At 39.9% G+C, this 13,718-nt stretch overlaps 1 long non-coding RNA gene across 1 annotated transcript; it reads right to left on the reverse strand.

The window, feature by feature from the left end:
• Positions 1-4,602: 4,602 nt before the first annotated feature.
• LOC117445772 (uncharacterized) lies at positions 4,603-5,080 on the reverse strand. The gene is made up of 3 exons (XR_004552042.2): positions 4,983-5,080; positions 4,781-4,878; positions 4,603-4,690 (listed from the first exon to the last, which is right to left on the reverse strand). It is a non-coding gene; the product is annotated as an uncharacterized lncRNA (long non-coding RNA).
• Between the last annotated feature and the right edge of the window lie 8,638 nt (positions 5,081-13,718).

Here is a 13,718-nt window from a genome sequence, read left to right on the forward strand (position 1 = left end):
AGTATTGTATATAGTATATGAACTTTGGAGGGAGTTGGGAGACACACCACACATCAAATCACATCTACAGATTGGTTCTCTGCTTCATACAAGCAGGATTTCAACGTCATGTACACCATGACACCTGCCGTGGATGCTTGGAGCCTTACAAAAACTGCAAACCAGGTAGACTTCTTATTCTGGATAATAATGTTTATGTGTCATTACATATTTAGTGTGTTGTGGTCTAGTGTGATTCAATTACAATATTTTCTTTTTCTATTCATAGGATATGTTGGGAAAGGTAAAAGAGGAGAATTGCAGGGCATCGACTCTGATGACCAACATCCAGGCTATTGCAGTCCCTTCTGCAACCAGATATCATAGGTACAGATTAACTCACACAAACAAATGTCAGAATAAACTAAATTGTCACTGCAATTAATGAAGATCATCATTTGATATGTTATCTTCAAGTTTGGTTTCCCGGATGCTGCCCGTCGTGGACTTCGGGTCGTGGCTGAACCTGTCTCTGCAGTCCTGCCTTGGGTCTCGTCATGCTGCTTCCCTGATGGCTTCCTCTATATTCTGAACACTCTGTGCTGTTATATTTGCTGTAAAGTGTCTCTACTGTAGGCTATTTTATTATTTTTACAGCACTTTGGCTCGACCAAAAATCTTTTATAAATGTGTTATATAAATAAAACTTGATTTGATTGATTTGATTTGAAAGGGTGTGCGCCAAGGTTCCATATTAGGACCAATAATGTCACCATATATGTAAATAATCTCTAATAATTTATCAAATGCTGCTTTCCATTTTTATGCAGATGATGTAATTTATTGTTCATCCTCTTCTATAGAGCAAAGTCTTGATTTCCTCCAGTCTGCCTTTGATGTTATTCCATCCCATTTATCTCAACTCAAGTTAGTATTAATGCAGACAAATCCAAACTCATGATATTCTCAAATGGCAAAAAGTTAACTTCTTTTCTCCCCAACATTTGTACTGTTCAAGGGACTGACATTTACATTGAAAGGGTCACTACATACACATATCTAGGTTTTATTATTTATCAGAACTTATCTTTCAAGTCACACACTGAAAATGTTGTTTTAAAAATTAGGTTTCTCCGTTCAGACAAGGAAACATTTGATCTCTGCAACGTTTTTACTAGTATTGGATTCAGTATCTGCTTTACATGAATGTCTCTGACCAGTGCCTAAAGAGTTTGGATACTGTGTACCATTGTGCATTGTTTTATTACATATATATATTAGTGCTGTCAAAATTATCGCGTTAACGGCGGTAATTAATTTTTTGAATTAATTGCGTTAAAATATTTAACGCATTTAACGCATGTGCAGAATGGCCCGCCCCATACGTGCCACCAGTGGCAGCGCCAGGGTATGGCTGGGGTAGGCTACACCCATACCAAAAATGGCTTAGCCCCACCATGAAAAATGATGTTAAAGTAAGCAAAATAAAGTCTGCCAACTCGCGCGGAGTAAAATTGCACAGACAGCAGTTAGTAAGATTGATTTCAGTAGCCACGGTTTTGAAAACCTTTGTCACGTAGTCTTCTCAATAGAACATCTTTGATAACGGCGTGGTGTTGTTGCAGGAAGTCCCTACGGAGAATACTTTTGCTGTAGTACAGGGCAGAGCCATATAATAGTAATAATATGGCTCTGGTACAGGGGTGCACATAACTGGTACGCAGGTTATGTGCGTAATCTTAAATGCGTACCGTCACTTGTGTCACAAAGCGCATTTGCGTACCGACGTACTTGTGAAGCTTTTCCAGAAGGCGGTTAGATCACTGGACGACAGAGTCGGTCTCCGTGTGCACAGACGGGGCTGCTGTTAACGTCGGTCTGTACAACGGAACTGTGCCAAAACTACGCCAACCGGCTGCGGAGGGAGACTCCCCCCATCACTGGAGAACTGCGCTAAAACAGCTGATCACAACGTTCACACTCTGTGGTCACGAAGTACTCCCCTAGCCCCCCCCCCCCCCTCTGTCGACTTTCCTGAAGTACTCCCCGTTGATAGAAATCAACACGTAATGAATTAAGACCCCACAGTTTGATGATTGATAGGTGTGTGGGTTGTCTTTCATTTTGACATGCAGAAAAATGTTATAATAAACATAGATACTGTATGTTAAATGGATATATATGGAATCACATCTACAGATCAAGACGAAGCGAATGGAAGTACTCCTAGCGTGAACATGTTTGTGAAAACGTGTGCAAAGTCTCCGAAAATCCTAAAAATAAGCTCATATTTGAATTCCCCATAAAAAAAACACATCATTCAGTAAAACAAGGCCCCACTGATCATCTGCTCCTGATCTCTCTGCGAATTGAAAGTACTTATTGCCTGAGATCGCATGCTGTGGTTTTATTAAATGTGCCAAGTGCTAGGACTGTCTTATGGAAGAAAGCTTTTCGATGTGCAGCTCCACTAACATGGAACAGTCTGCAAAAAGAATGGGAAATTACCAAGCTAGTACCACTACATGTTTTTAAAGCTTGGTTGGATGCTACACAATCAGATGCTGTTGGTACCTGTACATGTGGATAGATATGTTGTTCTGTTGTTTATGTTTTTATGTCTTCATGTGGAACCTACTGCTGCAGGTCTCCCTTGAAAAAGACATCATTGATATCAATGGGATTTTACCTGGATAAATAAAGGTATTGAATTGAATGTCCAATGAAAACATATCCAAGTGTAACAAACATCCAGTATTAACCTTACTGTTTTTTTACTAACAGTAACCAACTAATAATTTTAATAAAGTGCATATTTATTCCAAACTCATAATATATATATATATATTATTAGGGCTGTCAAACGATTACATTTTTTAATCAGATTAATCACAGCTTAAAAATTAATTAATCATGATTAATCACCATTCGAACTATGTCCTAAATATGCCATTTATTTATGTATATTGTTGTGGGAATGGAAAGATAAATGAAAGAAGGCGGATATATCCATTTAACATACAGTATCTATGTTTATTATAACATTTTTCTGCATGTCAAAATGAAAGACAACCCACACACCTATCAATCATCAAACTGTGGGGTCTTAATTCATTACGTGTTGATTTCTATCAACGGGGAGTACTTCAGGAAAGTCGACAGAGGGGGGGGGGGCTAGGGGAGTACTTCGTGACCACAGAGTGTGAACGTTGTGATCAGCTGTTTTAGCGCAGTTCTCCAGTGATGGGGGGAGTCTCCCTCCGCAGCCGGTTGGCGTAGTTTTGGCACAGTTCCGTTGTACAGACCGACGTTAACAGCAGCCCCGTCTGTGCACACGGAGACCGACTCTGTCGTCCGGTGATCTAACCGCCTTCTGGAAAGCTTCACAAGTACGTCGGTACGCAAATGCGCTTTGTGACACAAGTGACGGTACGCATTTAAGATTACGCACATAACCTGCGTACCAGTTATGTGCACCCCTGTACCAGAGCCATATTATTACTATTATATGGCTCTGCCCTGTACTACAGCAAAAGTATTCTCCGTAGGGACTTCCTGCAACAAAACCACGCCGTTATCAAAGATGTTCTATTGAGAAGACGATCACTACGTGACAAAGGTTTTCAAAACCGTGGCTACTGAAATCAATCTTACTAACTGCTGTCTGTGCAATTTACTCCGCGCGAGTTGGCAGACTTTATTTTGCTTACTTTAACATCATTTTTCATGGTGGGGCTAAGCCATTTCTTGGTATGGGTGTAGCCTACCCCAGCCATACCCTGGCGCTGCCACTGGTGGCACGTATGGGGCGGGCCATTCTGCACATGCGTTAAATGCGTTAAATATTTTAACGCAATTAATTCAAAAAATTAATTACCGCCGTTAACGCGATAATTTTGACAGCACTAATATATATATGTAATAAAACAATGCACAATGGTACACAGTATCCAAACTCTTTAGGCACTGGTCAGAGACATTCATGTAAAGCAGATACTGAATCCAATACTAGTAAAAACGTTGCAGAGATCAAATGTTTCCTTGTCTGAACGGAGAAACCTAATTTTTAAAACAACATTTTCAGTGTGTGACTTGAAAGATAAGTTCTGATAAATAATAAAACCTAGATATGTGTATGTAGTGACCCTTTCAATGTAAATGTCAGTCCCTTGAACAGTACAAATGTTGGGGAGAAAAGAAGTTAACTTTTTGCCATTTGAGAATATCATGAGTTTGGATTTGTCTGCATTTAATACTAACTTGAGTTGAGATAAATGGGATGGAATAACATCAAAGGCAGACTGGAGGAAATCAAGACTTTGCTCTATAGAAGAGGATGAACAATAAATTACATCATCTGCATAAAAATGGAAAGCAGCATTTGATAAATTATTAGAGATTATTTACATATATGGTGACATTATTGGTCCTAATATGGAACCTTGGCGCACACCCTTTCAAATCAAATCAATCAAATCAAGTTTTATTTATATAACACATTTATAAAAGATTTTTGGTCGAGCCAAAGTGCTGTAAAAATAATAAAATAGCCTACAGTAGAGACACTTTACAGCAAATATAACAGCACAGAGTGTTCAGAATATATGAGGAAGCTATCAGGGAAGCAGCATGACGAGACCCAAGGCAGGACTGCAGAGACAGGTTCAGCCACGACCCGAAGTCCACGACGGGCAGCATCCGGGAAACCAAACTTGAAGATAACATATCAAATGATGATCTTCATTAATTGCAGTGACAATTTAGTTTATTCTGACATTTGTTTGTGTGAGTTAATCTGTACCTATGATATCTGGTTGCAGAAGGGACTGCAATAGCCTGGATGTTGGTCATCAGAGTCGATGCCCTGCAATTCTCCTCTTTTACCTTTCCCAACATATCCTATGAATAGAAAAAGAAAATATTGTAATTGAATCACACTAGGACCACAACACACTAAATATGTAATGACACATAAACATTATTATCCAGAATAAGAAGTCTACCTGGTTTGCAGTTTTTGTAAGGCTCCAAGCATCCACGGCAGGTGTCAATGGTGTACATGACGTTGAAATCCTGCTTGTATGAAGCAGAGAACCAATCTGTAGATGTGATTTGATGTGTGGTTGTGTCTCCCAACTCCTCTCCAAAGTTCATATACTATATACAAATACTAAAAGGTAAATAAAACATTAAACAATGACAAAATAACAACCTGAAAGATATGTATTCTATCTACAATTTCGTAATTATCTAATCTAGTGGCCTTATAAAGTGTTGGCTTAAGTAACTGCAGAATATATATATTTTTTCTAATTGTAAATAATTAAGAAACAATTATTTATCGTGCAACAAGTACACACATATAACAAGCTGCTACCGAGTCCTCCGGCTGCCAGTTCCGCAGACGGCCGGTGTGTGGCAGCAAGAGCGCTGGGAGCAGAGGGAGGTGAGTAGACGGATATGACGGATGACGGGTGCGTACGGAAATCACCCCGAACATATCTGGTAGGCCGAACACATCTGGTACTGACCCGGCACATAGGAAAATGCTCTGACGTCATGGCCCCCTCGCATATTTTTAACAATGTATGCAGCATGCCTATATTATATGTTAACACAAAATATATACATATTAAAACTTTTCTTTCGATATGTTTAAGGTTCTTAATAATTCGAAAAATCAATAAAACACTCTTTCTAGCTGTAGGGAAACATAAATAAGATGACGCACTTTTCAAATTTTTCGGGGTTTCCCCTTTCTTCAAATCTTGGCTAATCGGCGACCACACAGTCTCTTCCGTCAGTCACACAGACAGCCGGCAGAGTGACTGAAAATAGGTAATACGCTGACAGGTTTCTTAACATGAATTCGTCTGATATTCGGGTTTTACGTTCGACTACCATTAAGTTAAATAACGTTTTTTTGTTTGACTAACTTTTGATCAAATCAAGCATTTCTTAAACTAAGAGAAAGACACCAACCAATGGTCGATATTGTTGACTTTATTTTAGAATAGCAAATCTCTGCGACCAGTTATAGTTTGTCGGCTTTGTCAGTGAACGTGTGTCTCTGCTCCGATCGTGAGCTTTACAACGCAGCACCTCCCGCGGGACTCTGCTGCGGTTCTTCCGTGCAGAGTGCCCGTTTCCTAAACCATGCGATGCAGGGGCGGTTCTAGGGGGGGGGCAAACCCTCCAAAAAAAAGGTTACAATATTACGATTTATTGGAATTAAATCAAATCAGAGACCCGGATGTACAGTGGAGATTAAACTGTTCATTACCTTATTAAAAGCAAATACTGTTTATGTTTTTTAATTAAATTGTCACTTAAATTTACCAAAACAAATACCAATTATTGTATTTTATGTTTATTTTTACAAAATTACTATATACTGTCTTTGTCAATTTAACCTGCTTTTATTGTACCCCTCTCATGAAACAACTGGCCCCAGCCTGATGCTATGTATGTGTGTGCATAAAGCTGAGATATGCATATATTTATTTCCTTTCTCTTTGAAAGTTTCAGAGTTTAAAGTGGGCATGATGCAGAAATGAGTGAAGCAAAAAGGAGGAAAGTTACAGACTTCTTAAAAAGGTATCAAGACATCACTGCTACTTAGCGTGTCAAAGCCATTTGTATCTTATTTATTCACCATAAGTTCCTTTGTTAATTATCCTACATTTAAATGCAGAGTTGAGCAGAACAAGGCAGGTGATGGGCGAGCAGGGCAGCTTGGAAAGAGAGAGGATCAGAGCAGCATAAAGAAGGGAAGGGAGTGGAGGAACTTGAGGAGAGGAGAGCAGGCTGAGGAGAGCAGAGCAGCCTGAGGAGGACAGAGGAGCAGAGCAGGGAAGCAGTGTAGGAAAGGCTGACAACTTGCCTGACTGCTGGAATCAAAGTCAATTGGAATATTTTACACAGAAATATACATTTCTAATAGTTGGAAATAAAAAAAATGGGATGCAAATCATGCAGGGAAGCGGGATCCCTTGGGGCGATGAGAACAGGGAAACAGAGGTGCTCATTCTCTACTGAATGGCAGAACTGTAGGGTAGGCCCATATGGCAACAGCAATGAGAAGCAAATGAAATCTTTGAGAAAGAAAATAAATGAACATAGTGTCTCACAGAGTCACAAATTAGCACAGGACATAGTAAAAAGACAAAATGAAGAAGCTTTAAAATCAAGCTTTCTAAAAACTCAAAAAGACATTTTGGCTTCCACCCATAATGTCTTTAGAACGGCATACGACATTGCAAAAAATAACCGGCCATACTCAGTGAAGAGGAATCCCTCTTTCAAAAGGTCAATGTTCTTGATACAAAGACATGGCCATGCCCTCTACCATTAATGTATGATGAGTGTGAAATAACAGAGCTATGCACTCTTTTGAAAATCGGATTCTCTGGTGTTAAGCAAAGTTATAGGGACTTTAAGGAGAATGCCAGTGTGCCGATGCACATGTCCCTTCTAAAGCTTAAGAATGCAGTGGAAACCATTGCTGTGAGCAGTGCAGAGAGAGAGAGGGGCTTCTCAGAAATGAATGCAGTTGTAATATCAATGCGCTCACAACTGAAAACTCAAAATGTCTCTGCTCTAATGTTCATTCAAATGGTTGGACCTCCTCTTACCTCTTGGGACCCCACAAAATATGTGAGGAAGTGGGTAGCTACCAGAAGGTCTGCAGACCATTTAGCCTGTAGACAAAGATGCACGACTACACAGGCTTCCCCTATCAGCCCATCTGGGATTTGATGAAGTAGCTGGTCGTACATACAGTAATGTTGTTGAACTGCTTATATTGATGTGGACTTTCATTCCTCAATCAATTCAGATAATATGTCTCTGTACTCATATAGTTGTTTTTTAATGTTCTTGAGTAAGTGTGCAGGGAAATGTTGACTTAAAATGGCAATTTGAAGGTCTGTAATTTGTGAAAAATGTTTGTGTATATATTAAAGGTGTGGTAGGTAAGTTTGAGAAACCGGCTCGAGATCGCTAGAATTTGAAAATACACAACCGGAGAAAATCTGCCACTTCCTCTCAGAGCCCCTCCTCCAACACACACGAACGCGCACATGACCAATGAGGGCACGAGATAAGTTTGTGCCCCGATGGAAGGCTGACAGGCAGGTAGGCCATCCAATCCGTTTAGCCGGGCCGGCTACTTTTTACAGTATTACGGCTTCTACAGATGACATTTTTTTATGGATTTTTTGTCAAGCACTTAAGATATTCATTGCTATCGGGATGTTAAGAGCATTCCATGGAATATAACAAAAAGTGTATCTCGAGCCGGTTTCTGAAACTTACCTACCCCACCTTTAATAATTTCAAATGTAAATTCTTTCCAGTTAAATAATACTAATAAAAAGACGGTCTATTTGACATACTTTCTATGTTTACTTTCTCGATTGGTGGCATGAAATACTGCATCTGATACAGGAGCAGTTGCTTTAGGATTGGGCATCATATATTGCCCCCCCCCCCCAAAAAAAACACAGCCCCCCCCACATATCAAATCCCAATTTAACCCCTGGGTATATATACCTACAAGTATCAAGCAAGTCCCAAGTCACTGTGATGAGAGTCAAGCAAGTCAAGTCATTGCTCAGGTCAAGCAAGTCAAGTCAAGTCATACGAAATTCTGATGAATAAGCCCAGTTTCCGCATTTAAATCAGTTAAAAGACAGTGGTTATGAAAATGGATTCAACCCACACTATGATCTTCATTATATACACAGTTAATCATTTGAAATCTAATTACATTACACATATTTAATTTAAATTTATGTTAACACTAGAACCGCCAACAGCGTCAGCACCTACATAGATATCATTTTCAAATCATTTAATTTGTTCTTCAATAATTTCCTTATAAACTAAGTAGGACGATATTTAAAACTCACTTAATTGGGTTAATTTAGAAATTGCTTCAGTTTATCATCATAATAATAATAATAATAATAATAATAATGCATTTTATTTATATAGCGCTTTTCACAACTCAAAGACGCTTTACAGTATGGGGGAGGGTAAACAAACAAGGACAGGCAAACAAGTAAGTATAGTAAAATAAATAAAAAATAAATAAAAAGGCAGTCAAGAGGAAGTTGATTGAGAGGGGGGGGGGCTTATGGGTAGACAGAGTTGAAAAGATGTGTTTTGAGGCGGGACTGAACGACTGTGGGGGACTCAGAGTCACAGAGATCTTGGGGGAGGGAATTCCAGAGCCTAGGAGCTGCCACTGAGAAGGCTCTGTCCCCAAAGCTGCAGAGTGTGGATGATCATAACAGATCAAAAAGTTCAGATTCATTTTACAATAAATCAAGGAATGATGCACTTCTACAAACAAAAACAACATAATTAAAACATTTAAACAAACTACTAAAAGTAGATGAACTACATTATTCAAAAGTTTACAGTAACTTGTGATAATAACACAGGGGAAATAAACGAGGCATCACTTTTCCTCTCTCTCTCTCTCTCTCTCTCTCTCTCTCTCTCCCTCTCCTGACAGCCCGTCACTATCAGGGTTAGTACAAATGAATCCCTTGGAGGTTCTAGTGTTCATTTACCGTTGTCTTCTCTTTGCAATGCTTAATCGATTTGAAACCAAGTCTAACGTAGCTTGAACTTAACGTTAGCATTCTAGCTAACACAACACATGCACGCACCTTTCTCTGTGTTTTTTTTTGTAGTGACGAATGAAGTTGGATGTTGTGGTGGTCGTATCACTGATCTTTATGCTGCAGACCCTGCATACCGCTGTTCTCTTCTTATTACCGTCATCGACAACCAGAGATGGGGTCGTTACTAAAAAAAAGTAATATATTACATATTACATATTACTTTAAAAAAAAGTAATATATTACACTACTTCGTTACTCGTTACTTTACTCGTAACTTTACTCGTTACTTTACTCGCAGGGCCCGCCCGCCCCTCCCTGCAGGCAGATCACGCAGACTGCTAAAGTTTCAAATGTTCTCTTTAGTTCAGTTTCCATTGTCGCATAAGACTGATCCAGATCCTGAATGTTTTCCTATCTGACCATGGCTGTCCTCTGTCTCCTGCTATCTGTATATTTTGCGCAGTCTATCTCTGCTCACACTGTTGCGTCGGCGTGTTCTCCTGCGTGTTGGCCATGTGTTGCACTGGAATCAGACACCGCAAAGACTTCAGCCGAGCACGTACGAACTGCGCATGCGTGAGTGGCAATAACTCTCCTTACCAGCAGGCGGCGGTAGTGTGTATTCGTCATTCAAAACAGGCAACAACCGGAAAACAGAGAAGAAGAACAGACCACGTGATATAAACAAACAACAAATAGCTGTGCGTTAGCTTCACCTTAGCATGTGTTCTTTGCAGGTGTTTGTTGAGGTTTGATTATGACTGATTTTAGTAAGTAACGAAGTAACGCGTGTCGGGGCAATGTTAGTAACTGTAGTGTGATTACTGAATTATAAAAGTAGCGCGTTACACTACTCCGTTACCGACAAAAGTAATATTATTACAGTAAGGCGTTACACCCAACTCTGTCGACAACATAATCCTTGAATCCAAACTTCACTATTTTTGGAGTAAAGCTAGCCGCTGCCATGTTAAGTGAGACTCCTGCCTTCTAGTGGGTTGCCAGGTTTGCGCGCATGGCGCTATAATCACGTTTTTCGAAAAAACTAAACGTAATATCTCACTACAAAAACAAACGCCAATATTTAATTTTAAACAGTCAAGTCCTTTCAAGTCATCTATCTCAAGCTTAAGTCAAGTCTCAAGTCATGAATAGCAAGTAAAAGTCAAGTCAAGTATCAATGTTAGTCAAGCAAGTCAAAAAATATGCGACTCGAGTCTGACTCGAGTCAAGTCATGTGACTCGAGTCCCCACCTCTGCTAATCATCATCTTGATATGCCACACCTGTGAGGTGTGATGGATTATCTCGGAAAAGGATAAGTGCTCACTATCACAGATTTTTTCAGATTTATAAACAATATTTGAGAGAAATGGTTATTTTGTGCATATAGAAAATGTTTTAGATCTTTGAGTTCATCTCATGAAAAATGGGAGCAAAAACAAAAGTGTTGCATTTATATTTTTGTTCAGTGTACATATAGCTTGTATTCCATTTGTTTTGAAAATGTATATTTATACTTTATAAACAAACTGGTTACCCTTTTTTAAATTAGCATACAGAACATTATGAAAACAAACTTCACTAATGGTCGGCTCATAACCTCAGAACACAGAAGAGGAAAAACTGCATAGATTCTCGTTTCATTTTGAAGGAGCTGCAGACCTAAAGTGTGTAGAAGACTTAAATTATTACAAAGGTCACAATCACATTAATAAAACTGTACTTACGTTTTAGTTTCACTTTTACAAAACAGAGTTCCACATGTACTTTCTAGCATGTATGGCCATCTCCTCACGAGCCCTATGCTGCTGCTCCCCTGCCAGCTCTGTCTCTCCTTTACTCATCTTCTTCTTAAAATAAGAAGAGATGTATATTGACTTTCTCTTCATTTTCTGAAATTGACATTACACACAGCAGTGATCAGGCCCGGACTGGCCATCGGGAGCACCGGGAGGTTTCCCGATGGCCTGGCTTGCTAAGTGGCCTGCTGGCCTGAGGATTTTTGCTATGTATGTATTGTGAACGCAACGCTGCGCAAATGTGGGTCTGACTCTGCCTCACAGAGGGTGACTGGCTGTCTACATGATGTGGCCTGCCCACATGGCCACTTTCATACAGACCATACACTAATGCCCTCGATTGGTCTCTGTGTGTCATTCAAGCTCGGGAGGGTGTGTGTGTATGTGTGGCGCAAGTGAGCAAGAGAGAGAAAGCGCGCGCATCGGTTACGTGTAGGCTATTGTTGTTGTTAGCATCTGGCGCTAGCTAGCTGCGCTAACGGATATAAGGAGCTGTTTCAACAACAAGGTGGAGGAGAGTCCTCTCCTGTCAGACTGAGAGGCTGATAACTACAGCTCAGGTGAGGTAAAGGACTCTGCTGCGTGTTTAGATAGTTAACTTAGTTCTCAGTGGGTCTCACGGTTTGGTCACCATTCATGTAAACACATATTTCCATTTGAAGGGAGAGTGATTAGTACAATATGCATGAATAATAATAAAAAAACGTTAACTAGGTGAAAAAATGTAAGATAAACTTTAAAAACTTGTTGAGAGCTACAACTAGTCTTTGCTGAGGAGAAGGGGGGAGACAGGTGAGGCTGTTTCAGGAGCCCAGACACACTCACAACTATAAATGAACCAAAAACAAATAAATAAACAAGTTTCAATGTTTTATCATATTGGATATGGTATGTTATTGGTTATGGCCATGTTATTATGATTTTATGATTATTTAAATGTATACAGTTCTGTTTCATGTGGGTGTAGTCTCTCTCTTTATTTCCCCCTCAAAGTGAACCAGATTGATGCATTTAAAGGTGGGGTAGGTAAGTTTGAGAAACCGGCTCAAGATACACTTTTTGTTATATTCCATGGAATGCTCTTAACATCTCGATAGCAATGAATATCTCAAGTGCTTTGACAACAAATCCATTAAAAAATATCATCTGTGGAAGCCGTGGCGCTGTAAAAAGCACGACCAATCATCTGAGCCGGCCCGGCTAAAGTAACTGGATGGCCTACCTGCCTGTCAGTCTCCCATCTGGGCACACACTTATCTCGTGCCCTCATTGGTCATGTGAGCGTTCGTGTGTGTTGGAGGAGGGGCTCTGTGAGGAAGTGGCAGATTTGTTCCGGTTGTGTATTTTCAAATTCGAGTGCACTCCAGCTGGTTTCTCCAAAATGACCTACCCCAGCTTTAAGTCCAACATTTAAAAAAAAAATCTTACCGGGGGAGAATGCCCCCGGACCCCCCTATAGGATTTGAGGTCCACTCCCACTTAAAATATGTTCACATGAATAGGTTCCTAAATAGATTTGCACATTTGTTTAAATAGTAACCCATCTCCATGTTTATTTTTTGGAAGTAGATTTAGAGGGCTATCACTACGGGCAGCAACGCTGTAAATATTGACAAATAAATTCATCAAAATGGCACAAAAAACTTGTAGTGGCCTGGCTGGGTGTATAATTCCCGGCCTGACTTATTGTCCCAGTCCGGCCCTGTACAGCACTGTTTAGAATCCATTTGATCTGGTTTAGCGCAACCATGTAGGCGGCCATCTTTCACTTCTGTTGACAATATGCAGCTACCCAATTGGTGGAGCACGATCACGTGACGAACCGTGGCACTACTTTGGACCAAGATATTATTACGCTTTGAAGGGACTAGTTCAGCCAATAATTACGTGCCAAGAAGAATTGGCAGGAATTTTAGCGACGAACTTTTTTTTGGTGGATAAGCATGACTCGTTCTTTTTTATGAACTGAAGATTATGTAGTTCCACTTTTGTGGAAACGATAACAGGGTTCACTTTATGGCCTATAAGCAAAATAAAGTCTGCCAACTCGCGCGGAGTAAATTGCACAGACAGCAGTTATTAAGATTGATTTCAGTAGCCACGGTTTTGAAAACTTTTGTCACGTAGTGATCGTCTTCTCAATAGAACATCTTTGATAACGGCGTGGTGTTGTTGCAGGAAGTCCCGACGGAGAATAATTTTGCTGTTGTACAGGGCAGAGCCATATAATAGTAATAATATGTCTCTGGTACAGGGGTGCACATAACTGGTACGCAGGTTATGTGCGTAATCTGAAATGCGTA

The sequence above is a fragment of the Pseudochaenichthys georgianus genome, chromosome 4, assembly GCF_902827115.2.
Source record: "Pseudochaenichthys georgianus chromosome 4, fPseGeo1.2, whole genome shotgun sequence".
In the NCBI taxonomy this organism is placed as follows: Eukaryota; Metazoa; Chordata; class Actinopteri; order Perciformes; family Channichthyidae; genus Pseudochaenichthys; species Pseudochaenichthys georgianus.